The sequence below is a fragment of the Desmodus rotundus genome, chromosome 11 (assembly GCF_022682495.2).
Source record: "Desmodus rotundus isolate HL8 chromosome 11, HLdesRot8A.1, whole genome shotgun sequence".
Lineage (NCBI taxonomy): Eukaryota > Metazoa > Chordata > Mammalia > Chiroptera > Phyllostomidae > Desmodus > Desmodus rotundus.
In genome coordinates, this window is record NC_071397.1 from 14,330,705 (window position 1) to 14,343,615 (window position 12,911).

The 12,911-nt window shown below is 40.4% G+C and overlaps 1 long non-coding RNA gene across 1 annotated transcript; it reads right to left on the reverse strand.

The window, feature by feature from the left end:
- Positions 1–4,366: 4,366 nt before the first annotated feature.
- Positions 4,367–8,194, reverse strand: LOC128779541 (uncharacterized). Its single transcript, XR_008425571.1, has 2 exons — positions 7,987–8,194; positions 4,367–4,455 (listed from the first exon to the last, which is right to left on the reverse strand). It is a non-coding gene; the product is annotated as an uncharacterized lncRNA (long non-coding RNA).
- Positions 8,195–12,911: the final 4,717 nt, after the last annotated feature.

The following is a 12,911-nucleotide window of genomic DNA, read 5'->3' on the forward strand; positions in this document are numbered from 1 at the left end:
CAGGCACAGGTGAACCAGCCTGGAGCTGGTGCCCCAGCATGCTGGTCTGCCAGAGCACTGCATTGGGTAAGAGGCCTGGAGCAGCTGGTGTTAGGAGGGCTGTTGGACAGGGATCACTAGTCAGGCCAGATCTTTCCTTGAGCCCTAATGCTGCCAGCCAATTTACTCCTAAAAGAACTGATAATGTCCCAGGGTCTATCCCCACAATCTTGACAAACCAGGGTGAGGGCTAGGCGTCCCCTTGCCCCCATTCCTGGGCTGAGGAAGGAGATATCATTTTAAATGAAAAGTGGTCAATTCATTTTTTTTGGGGGGTGTGTTTTAGTCAAATGTTTAATTCCACTGGATGCATACATGTTAACGCACGAGACAGAGGGCAAATTACAGCAGACAACTGATGGCGGAGTCTCTGGACACGATGGGGAGATAGAGGAGGCCGGTGAGGGGGTTCTGTGATTAGGCAGGCCAGGTCTTTGAGATGACCAAGAGACCATGCATTCCAGCTGCATCCCTGGGGCAGAGCATCGCAGGCTGTCCTCTCACTACTAACCAATAGTGCAGCCTCTAAAGACACCAAGAGATGCCCTTTTCCTCCTGCAAAATCCTGCCAGTGCCTTATGCTGAGAAACCTTAACATCATGCTGGATGCAACGTGCTTCAAGGAGCTCCTCCCATTCAGTATGATAAAGCAGGAGTTGAAGAGTGATTTCGCAGTAGAGAGCAACACATTGATAGTGTTATTGGAACAATTTATAAATTTTGTATAGCAAGTTTATCATGAAGTTTGTAGACTCTTAGGATTCATATTATAAGCTCCTGTGTTTCAAATAAAATGATTGGTTGGTACATTTTTAATTTAAATACAGGATGAAAGAATTCAATTAAAAAAAGAAAAATTCTGCAACTGACAGACCTGGATTTGAATCCTGGCTCTGCCAATTCCTATGTCTATAATATAAATGCCCCTCTCTGTAACACACAGCTAATAATAGTACCTTCATCCTGAGCTTTTTGTGGTACTCTGAGTGCTTAGTGCAGCATCTGACACATAGAAAGAGCTCAAGAAATGAGGCACTAACACCATAATTGTCAAGGTTTCCCACTTTATGAAGCCTCAGTGAATCATTTCACACATGAGTCACATACTTTGTGTTTCATATATTATCATCAGTCAAATGGGAATCATTAGCATTTCATCATAATGAAACAGGGAAATTTATAGATTTTTATTTCTTTTGTCTTAGCTAGAAAATCATTACCACTGGAAAAAAACTCTCCCCTTTTTAAACCTCAAAAGATAAGATCATAAGATATAGTCTTGCTTTTGGTCACAAGTGAAAACTACAGTGTCTTGGATTATTTGCAATACCCATTAACGAGACACGGCTGAAGCGCAGTGGCACCTATAAAAATGAATGGATGAGCACTCAGAAGCGCATGCATTTTTAATGCTCTGTGTGAATAATACCAGCAGACTATAAATCCCACTGAGAATGGCAAAGCTTTGAGTGTGGAAATCATTTCAATTTTATTTCCCAGTTTAGTGGAAATGGATAGCTAGTTAAATTTTGGTACAGATTGGTGAGAAATTCTATGACACAGGAGCTTGTCCCGAGAAGAGAAAAAAGCTAACAGAGAACAAATACTACTCATCCCATTTGTTCTCCAATATTTTCTGCAGGGGGCTACATTGAGACAAAGGTAAAAAACAAACAAAAAAACCAACAACCAAAACTACAGAATCATACAGATGTGGGAAAGACTGAATTCAAAGACCTCTAGTATTTTTTTTAAATCTGTAAATCTTAAAAAGGAAATCTCACTTGAATGAGAATTTTATATTATCTCCTTTCAATTCCCATTGTTATCTGTTCCTCCCATTTGTTAAAGTAAGTAGGGCTGCCTCTGTCACGTCATCACCGCCAAGCTCTTGCACCAAAAGTGGGGAACGACTTTATTCATTGGTCCTTGATAGTTTCATTTTTAATACTTTTTACTGTAGAATAGTTAAATTTACAGAGAAGTTGCCAAGATAATTCCGAGAGTGCCTGTACACTGACCCTGATGGTCTGTGCCTGGCATTTCCCTGGAGCATTGAGGTGAACATGTCACTTGAGTTTGAGTAATAGGATGCTCTACTTAGAATGACCTTTAAAGGTAATAACCTACCCAGCATTTTGTTTGTTTCTCCGTGGTATTTGTTCTGTATGAAAGAAAGCCACAGAAAAGAGTGAATGAAGCCTTTTCAAGACCCAGTCAGCTTAATTGGCCTTATTCACAGGAAAGGTCATGTGAATAGGTGGCAGAATAAAACATATCTCCTCTTTCCCATGGGCTTCCTAAGGTCTAAATCCCCCCTTTCTAGAAATGCCCTTTCCTTCCCAAGAGGCTTATCCCTGGAAACTGAAGCCTCAGCATTAATGTGACACTATCTGTAATTCCAATTCTCCTTGACTCCAGAAAGACAGCTTAAACTTCATCCTGATGAACTCTTTTGGGGAGAGAGGAGAGCAATAAGGAGAATAGAGCAAAAAATAAGAAAGGGTTGAAAAGATTTTCTGTAATGGAGAGTCATACCAGGAATGCTCAGCCTGACCCAACTGCTCCTAAGTCTCAGCTTTTCACTAACGTACCCTATCAGCTATAATGTGATTTCAAGGTGGGTAAGGCTAGGAAAGCAGCTGCTTTGTAATGATCCCAGGTGGCAGCTCTGGCAAACTTCAGGGAAGCAGCCAAAGCTCTTTGTGCTGTGTTGCTGCACTTTTGGCCTATCTAGAATTCTCCCAAGATGAAATTATTTGGTGTTCTGCACTTCTCTTCAAAGCCTTTACAGCCCTCTGGGAAGCAGATGGTGGTTGAGGGTGCTCAGGTGTGTGTTTGCCACTTGAGAAAGTTCAAGTGGCTGCCTAATGAAAGGTTTCACATCCTTGTTGTCCAGAGACCAGACTCCTACTTCTCTGCACTACATAAAAAGTGAGAAGCCAACTGTCTCTTAGCAGATGGGCACTAGAGTCCACTACAGTACGAGCAAAGGAAGCTGAGGACTAGTCTCATCTACTGCTTTATCCTTGTGATTTTGAGTCCCTGAACAGGTGGGGAGTACAGGTGGCTCACAGTTGTCAAAAGGCTCCTGTGTCACCCCAGGCTCACAAATACCTGCTGATTCCATCTTATTTGGAAGTTAGCAACTCCCTTTCTTAAAGAGGAAAAATACCACTGGCTATATTGGACCACTGGACATTGAGCCTTAGAGTAAATAACTTTAAAGGGATCGTTTTGTCACGGATGCTAGTGATTTCCAACCTTTTCCATCTCATGGCACACAAACTAATTACTAAAATTCAGCAGCACACCAAAAAATAACCTTTTTTTTTGCCAATCTGAAAAAAAATAGGTATAATTTTGATTGATTCACACCAGATGGTGATTGTTGTGTTGGCTGTTGTAATTTCTTTTATTTGACAGTCTAAAGGGAAGGAGGTCAGTGGCCCTGACGAAACGCTCAAGTATTGCACGTTTTGCAAATTCTTGTGGCACACCAGGCGAAAATCGCTGACGTACACTATTGTAGAATCAGATGCTCATTTAAACAAGGGAATCCATTCCCAGGCTGCTACATGCCTCTCATGGTGTGGTCATCATGGATTGCTACGTCATTGCAATGTCATGCATTGTTTAAACGTAGTATTTTGACATATTGCAAGGTTCAAACTGCACACCTCATGCGTAATCCTGTTTTTGCTGTTCAATTGAAGAAACAGTGATTGTCTCTCATCAGGATATAAACCACCAATGCCTGCATTAGAGATATGTTCATTCATCTCTATGAAGGCATGTTCCTGAAGAATTTTCTAGGGTCCTATTTAACAAAGGTTATTTTACTGCACAGAGTGCCCTTTGACATAATCCCCCTGAAAGCCAGAACACCACTTCATTGGACACTGCATCACTGGGGAACAGAGAGGTAGGGAGCAAAGGGTAGGACCTAAGGAGGGTCACCTGAGGCGCCAAAGGGACTCGATTGAATGGCTCTGGTGTTCTGAGGAACAGGTAGCAAAAGAGAAAGTGAGAAGCCCAGGAAGGAAGGAAGGGCTGTTCACGGAAGAAAAGAATGAGGCCGTGAGTATGTTCTCTGGGGTTTGAGAATGGCGAGAGTGGGAGTTACACCAGTGAGGGCTGCCAATTTAGCCTGACTCCATACTCAGTAAAAAATCTTTGTGAAAAACTTATTCACTGTGCCCCCTCTATGGAACTGAGAGATAAAGCAACGTGTCCAACCCGTGTGGCACACGGGCCGCATGTGGCCCAGGATGGCTATGAATGCTGCCCAACACAAAATTGTAAATTTACTTAAAACATCATGAGATTTTTTTTATTAGTGTTTATTTAATGTGTGGCCCAAGACAACTCTTCTTCTTCCAGTGTGGCCCAGAGATGTCAAAAGGTTGGACACCCCTGGAGGTGAAAACAAAAATATAGAAATAAACACAGGAAAAATGATAAAATTAAAAGCATATTAAAATTAAGAAAAGATAGCATAGAAATTTTTAAGAACAGTCGATAGAATACAAAGCTCTAAGAGATTCATCATAAGAAAATAATTTTTTAAAGGACTAAGACTTTTAGCGTGAAGATATCTGTTATACGAATGAACATTATAGCTTTGAAAAATGAACAATTAAAACGTTGCACGACAAAGCACAGGACCCGGAGAGAATGAAAGCCTCAGGAAATGAGGACACTGGCCCACAGCAGGGCAGAGTCCAGTACATTTTATGGGAGATCTGACCCTAGCCTCAGAAGAGTTGCTATGGCAACAAATGCTCTAGAAACCAAGCTAAAAAAGAAAATCAATAACCTCTTACACTTATTTCCTCCCACCAAAAAAAAAAAAAAAAAAAAGTACTGTTGAGCCTTCAAGGAGAAAGAGGAAAAAGAAAAAAAGTGGTAAAATTTAAAGGCAACAGTGGCGAGAATTTTTCTTGCTCTTTATTTTCAACAAATTGTGGCATTTGCCCCTGCCTCAGAGCATTCATTCTAACAGAAAAAACAGACCCTGCTGAAGGGTGCATGCGTAGTGAGGACTCCACCACTCCACGCCTGGCCGAACTGCCCCAGGATTCTAAAAGTGGAGCCGTGTAGGTGTTGAATAGCTGGGGAAGTCATCAGCTTTGCAATAAAACTGTCAGAATTATGTGGGAAACATATCTAAAATCTAATCTTACTCATTCTCAGATTTCTTGTTATGAAATTGCCGTGCTGCTTACTTTTAAAAAAAGTTGTTAGGATGCCTTATTGTGACAATACTTTATATAATATTTAATTGTTAACTACAAGCCTGATGCTGTACAGTAGATCTCTTGGACATAGTTACCTTATGTAACCAAAATTTTGTACCATTTGACTAATGCCTCCCTGTCTCCTATTTCTATTTCCTATTTTAAAAATTTGTTAAGTTTATTTACATTTCCTGAACCAAGATTAATTGTGAAATGTTACCAGAATGGCATAAAGAGGCCAAAGCCAATCTATATGAGGGTTGCACACACAGCTGCTCTGTGCCTAAACTGACCACCCAGACCCTCCCCTGCAGCCAAGCCCCTCTGTCCCTTTAAGGTGAAACACAGAATGTCCCCAGTCTTCTGGTACCTTCAGTGCTCAAAGACACAAACACACAGAGGCAGAGAAGAGTGGGAAGAACCAAAGTATAAAATGCAATTTTTAAAAAAAAAGTGGCCAAAGAACTGATAGCAAACCCATCTCTGTCTCCAAACCCACCTGTGCCCCTCTGGGTAGGCAGCTGGGGCTGAGGAGGCAGAGCAGAGCTCACAGGGGTCCCCGAAGTGCCCTGGTCACAGTTAAGAACTACAGGAAGCCTGGTCAGGGCTCCTGCTGCTCCAGCTTTTTTGTGATCTCTCCTATGCTAACTGTACCTGTCTCCTGGCATGGGCAGCTGGCCACGGCTGGACAAACCCATCATAGACTGCTGCCTGTGAAGAACGTTCTAGAGCGTGGTGTCAGGGAAGACAGCCCACAGCCCAGACCTTCCTTGTCCTGCCCAAAAGCACGTGGGGAAGAGGGCAGAACTTGGTCACGACAAAAATTGTTCACTTAGATATCAACACCAATTGCTTTAAGAACAGACAGAACATTTTTAGACAGACCTCTTGTTTCTGACATTCTGGAAACCATATTCATCCAAGCAGCCCAAGGGCACCCTACCCTTGACTATGGACCACTTTTACTCATCACTTGAACCCCGTGTTTCCCTGCAGATATGGAGAACTCAGCAAGAAGGGAGGAAAATCTGAGAAAATACTCCCTTCCTCCAGACCTGGCCATCAGGGGTTCCCTTTGGTTGTCAAACTTGACTGCATTTAAACATCACAACCGACTCAGTCATGTTTTAGTCATCGTCAGATCCAGCCTCCTATGGTCTCTGTGAGGCTGGGGCCACGGCTACAATTTTGCTGTAACAGTGGAGGCTCTGCCAAGACGGGGAGTTGGAGGGTAGAGCAGGGTTGGAGGAGGGATTGACTCCTGTTTCTGTCGGTGACTCCCCAGCAACACCCATGCAGGCAACAACAGTGTGTCCAGGAGCAGCTATTGACTCCAGATTGCTGCTTTCCAACCTTTGCTGAACCAGTTTCATTGTGCTGCTCGGGAGGTCAGCATCAGGCAATCAGCAACCAGCCTCAGAGGTCTGGGCACAGCCCCACAGGGCCCTGCTCTGAGCTCAGGGAGCCCAACACCAGGCAGCCAAGGCCCCTCCTCATGGTTGTGAGTTTCAGCTCCGTGAACCTTTTCCTCCCGGTTTGTAAATCACAAAAATCCCAGCCCCTTCTCTGTTCTGCCAGTTCCAGAGCTGACAGCCACTACCTGCAGTCACTAACTCGGTGACATCAGAGGTTTCCCTGGTATTCTTTTCAGTCTTCTGGTATCTGGCTTACCAGTTTATACAGAATTACTCCTGTTAGAACAATATAATCCAAGTTTCTTAAAATTTTCCTGAATTAAAAACCCATCTAAAAGAGATATGTTCCTCAAATCAATTTCCAAATAATTAAAAAATCTTTCTTCCTTTTTTTTTCTTCTTCTTCTTCTTTTTTTTTTTTTTTTTTTTTTACAGAGAGCAGGGAAATGAACCAGATTTCAAAGAGTTAACTCAACTTCTTGGTGAGCTGACTACAACTAAAACTTACAAAAATATTTTGCACACACTAGAATGATGGAGTGTACAAGGAATCACAGAGTACTCATGCAGAACAGTTTCTTGTCACTAAACTTTTCTAGAGTCTCTATCGCCATAGCTCTTCATGAAACTCTATTTACCAACACGTGTTTCGAAAATACTACAGTTTTATTCTTATCCCACCTCGCCACCTTGCTCTGGAAGTCTGTTTTCAATATCAATAGAGACATAGTTTTGCTGAGCATGGTGTTCATTTTCTATCTAAAACTTCTAAGCACTAACTACTTTTGTATAATTAAATTCAAGTGTTAATTTGGTGCCTGCTGATTAACTATATTGATTTAACTGTTGCATTTACTATACACTGCAAATAATTTCAATTTATATTCATATTCTACTTTAAGACTTTTGAAGGTGTTCCACATACTTTATCATTTCATTTAGTTTCAACATAACACTCCCACAAAGAAGAAGAAATTTATGTGTTATGACAGCAATTAGAGCTGAAACCAAATTATTTTTTCATTTGTTCATTCATTCTAAAAATATTCACCAAGTGCTCATTTATGGAGAAGCAGAAGTGAAGAGGAACAAAATGGTTTTCACTGGCACACAGCGTACTAAAGCGGAGAGCCACTGAATATGACTGTCAGTAACTAAAAGTATAAAAATGACTATGAAGAAGAAAAACAAATTAGATGGGTGTGGGGAACAGGGTGTGCTAGTTTCCTATTGCTTCTGTAACAAATTGCTACAAAATTAGTGGCTTAAAAAATACAAATTTGTTATTTTACGCTTCTGTAGATCAGAAGTGTCCCATGGATCTCACAGTGCTGAAGCCAAGATGTCAGCAGGGCTCCATTCCTCCTGAAGGCTCCGGAAGATAATTCCTTTTCTTGCTTTTTCCATCATTAAGAGCTATGTTCCCTGGTTGATATTTCCCTTTCATTACATAAATCAGCAATGGTGGACTGGATCGTCTTCGCAATCACTGTGAGATCGTCTTCCCCTTTCCCTATTTATGGGCTGTGATTACAATGGGCCCATCTGGATACTCCAGGATAATCTCCTTAACTACTGTCAGCTGATTAGCAACCTTCGCTCTACCTGCGGCCTTAATTCCCTTTTGCCATAAAACCTAGCATACTCAGGTTTCCAGAATTAGGGCATGGGCATCACTGGGGAGCCATTAGTCTCCTATTACACAGGTGGCCCACATTTGTTGGGTCAAAGTTGGCAGTAGAATAGCATTCTAGAAAACAGGACTCAGCCCAGAAAGAACAAGACACACTCAGTAAAGTGGTAGAAGGTCAATAAAACTGAAACAGATAGTAAGTGGGAGAGTAGAGAAGCAATGAGGATGAGAAGCTGGCAGGGGCCAGACTCTACAGGCTTCAAAATAGTTTCCGTTCCTTTCTGTAAAGGCAATAGGAAAATTAAGAGTAAATTTAAGCAAGAGAGTGACATGACTTTTCTTTAAAGATTGTTTGGACTTCAGTGGGGACACTGGATTAAAAAAGCAGAGTGGGACTGTTACAGCCCCTGAAGCTAAATAAGAAGGTGTCTGGATCAGATTGCCATCAACAGGGATAGAGAAAACTGGTTGGACTGGAGATATATTTTAGAGTTACAATTAACAGGAAATAATGATTAATTTAAAATTTTTTACTGTATTTTTTCATTACCATTTAACCCTCTTATACCTACCTCCTCCCTGTAATCACTCCACTGTTGTCCATGTCCATGAGTCCTTTTTCCTTTTTGGTTGGTTTCCCCACTCCCTCACCTCCCCCCACCGCTTAGTTGTCATCCTGCTCTCCATCTGAGTCTGTCTCTATTTGGTTTGTTAGTTTAGTTTGTTCATTAGATTCCACATATGAGTGAAATCATATGGTATATGTCTTTGACTGGCTTATTTCACTCAGCATAGTGTTCTCCAGGTCCATCCATGCTGTTGCAAATGGTAAAATTTTCTTCTTTTTTTTATACCCAAGTAGTATTCCACTGTGTAAATGTGCCACAGTTGTTTTATCCACTCATCTACTGATGGTGCCTGGGCTGCTTCCATATCCTGGCCGGTGCAAATAACACTGCAATGACTGGGTCCATTTGATGAGGATCACAAATGGAAAAGGGGTAATATAATGGTGGGGGGATAATTAGCTTAATTTTGGGCTCTTGGTAATTAGTTTAATAGGAGGCCTTTCAGTGAAGATACAGAGATTGGGATAGCTTTAGAAGTCAATATCACTGCCAAGGATGGGTGTTAATCAAGAACTTTCAGGTCATAGAGAAGCTGTGAACTATAATATCACCTAGAACAGCAATTCTCCGCCTGGGGTGATTTTGCCTCTGAAGGTACATTTGACAGAGTATGTATTTTTGGTTATCACATCTGGAGGACAGCATGAGAGAAGGGTTGCAGCTACACATCTTGTAATACACAGAAAAGCTCCCACAGAAAAGAATTATCCAGTCCAAAATGTCAATAACGCCAAGATTGAGAAACTCTAGCCCAGAGAAAGAGCGCACTCTGAGAAGAAAGACAACTAAGAAGAGAGTCCTGAGAATTTTCAATATATAACCGTTTTGATTAAATAAAGGATGTGGTGAAGGAGGAGCGGAAGAGATGAAGAATTGAGGAGAATGTGGTATCATAGAAAAGAATTTGTATTCATAGTGGGTCATCAATGTCAAATATTTGCAGAGTAATCACATATAATGACCAATAGAAAGGAGTCTTAATTTTTTTGTGATTTGGAGATAATTGTCCACCTTTGGAAAATACTTTCAGTGAAGACGTGAGGACAAGAATCATATTGGTAGAGTATGGGAGGTAAGTCAAATGTAAGAATATGAAAGGTGGAAGTTGGGAAACACTTCAGAATTTTTGATGGAACTGGTAAAAAAGTTGTAAATAGAGGTGTAAATGGACAACAGGTTTCTTGTTTCTTCCTTTCTCTGTACGTTAAAGACTCAACAAATGCTAATAAAATGGAGCCAAGAGTAACAGAAGGATGGACCTCTCAGAGAGTTACAGGACAGATGATACTGTAAGTCTCTTAAGAATAAAAAAGAACATTCATTCATTCATTCATTTACCAAATCACTTATCCAACAAATGTTTACTGAATAGCTCCAGACTGCCCTCTGGGAAGGATTGAAGTTAAATGGGAGAGGCATCTTCTATACTCTAACAGGTTGAGAGAAGAGAAATTAGTATAGAGTCTGGGCAATATACACATGTTATCGGGGCTTCTTGCTGTTTTCCTCTTCACTGTCTGGTAAATTAAAATGTTTCATAATAATACCTGAAGTGAAACTGTAGGAAATATAGAAGAGACTATCATAACAGCTTTTAATACAAGTATGGATTATTTTATCATAACATTATATGGAATAAAATATATTATAAATGCAGAGTGTATGAATTGTTAAGATTTGTCCTAGACTGCATAACCTATGTAAACACAATAATTAATAATATTTTAAATATAACAATATAGGAATCTAAGGCTACATAATTTTTCTTTTTACTGAATACTCTTATAGCAGTATTCCGAATAGTCAATATATGAGGAGGGACTCCAAAAATCCCAGAATTATCTCCTGGAGGGTGGGCCCCTTGTAGTACAGGTTTCCCCCACTGGTGAGTGTTCTAGGAACCCATCTGTATCAGTGTACCAGCTGGTATTGTTGTGAGAGGCTGCATTCAACTTCAGTGAATTTTTTTTTGAACACTCAAGGCATTTACCCATTTCGTGATGGGTGATTTACAAGTGCATCTGCCCACACTGCGCTGAGTGTTCAGCAGTTTTTGACTAAAAAACAGGTTGCCCCCCTGTGCCCCACCCTCCCTATTCACCTGATCTTGCCCAGAGCAACTTTTTGTTTCCATGATTAAAAAATGTCCTCAAAGGCAAACATTTTGGTGATGTAGAAGAAGTGGAAACAAACAAACAAACAAATGGCAGAAGCACTAAAAAGCATAAAAATTGAATTCCAAAACTGTTTTGAGCAGTGGAAAAACCATCTTGATAGGTGTATTGCATCAAATGGAGAGTACTTTGAAGGTGACTGAAGTTTAAACATGTAAGAATAAGTACATAATTTTTAAAAAATAACTTGTGTTTTGGGGGTCCCGCCTCGTAGATCTTTACTAGGAACAACTAAAGAGTTTTTAGATTCAAAGCAAAACTTGTTTTGGAATATGCTTCTGTTTATATCTAAATTCCTGAAAGAAACAATTTAGAAAAAACATTTGTTTTGTCTAATTGATGCTTTATAGTATCTGGGAATGTTGTACAATTAGACCCTAGGGGCTTCCTCAGTGATTCATCATGGTCTGGAACATAAAACTCTACATACTGCTATTTCTTTTCTTTACTAAAGTAGCAAGCATAACTATTTTTAATGTTCTGTAGAAAATAGCTATGAACATTCTCAAAGCTCCTGGTGGTTTTATACATGTTGAAGATGCAGTGCAGGGTCAGAACTGACCCCAGCGTTTTCTGTGAGTATGACAAAAGGAACACAGCTTTTCCTCCAGGAGGAGAAATCATAGAACTATAGAACAAAATAATAAATTAGGAGACCATCAAAAAGTCGAGGAACCCTACCATTTGCAACATGTACCAACTTTAAAGGTGCTATGCTAAGGGAAATGAGTCAGAGAGAAAAAGACAAATATTGTATGGTCGCACTTATATTTGGAATTAAAAAAAAAACAACTAACGCCAAAAAAATTCATAGAAAAAGAGATCAGACTTGTGGTGACCAGACAGAGATGGAGCCTGTGGGGAGAATGAATTGGATGAAGATGGTACAAACTTTCAGTTATTCGTAATTAAGTTCCAGGGATGTCAACATAAATATAACTAACACTGACATATGATAGATAGAAACATTGTTAAATGAGTAAATCCTAAGAGTTACAACCATTAGAAAATTTTTTTCATTTTTTTCTTTTTTCTTTTCTTTTACTGTTGTTCAGTTACAGTTGTTCCCATCCCCCCCCCATTGTTCTACCCTGCCTCGTCCAACCCTCCCCCCAACCAGCTCACAAAGACATTCCCTACCCCATTGTCCTTTTCCATGGGTCCTTTGTACATGTTCCCTTACTTGGCCCTTTCCCTCATTTCCCCCATTATTCCTATCCCTCCTCCACTCTGGTCACTGTCAGTTTGTTCTTTATTTCCATGTCCCTGGTTCTTTTTTTCTCACTTGTTTGTTTTGTTGATTAGGTTACACCTATAGGTGAGATCATATGGTATTTGTCTTTCACTACCTGGCTTATTTCACTCAGTATAATGCTCTCCAGTTCCATCTATGCTGTCATGAAGGGTAGGAGTTCTTTCTGCTGCATAGTATTCCATCATGTAAAATAGCACAGTTTTTTGATCTGCTCATTTACTGATGGGCACTGAGGCTGTTTCCAGCAATTGGCTATTTTGTGAATAGCGCTGCTATTAAACATAGGGGTGCATAGGTTCTTTCGAATTGGTGTTTCAGGATTCTTAGGGTCTAATCCCTGTTTTCTTCTTTCTTTTTTGGTATCTTTATGTGGTGAATGTTAGCCACACTTATTGTGTTAATCATTTCAACACACACACACACACACAAACACACACACATATATAAAACTTCTCAATAATACTGTTAAAAACAGTTTCTTGTTGGAAGTGGGCTATGGCCTCCACTGGTCTTGGCATGAAGAAAT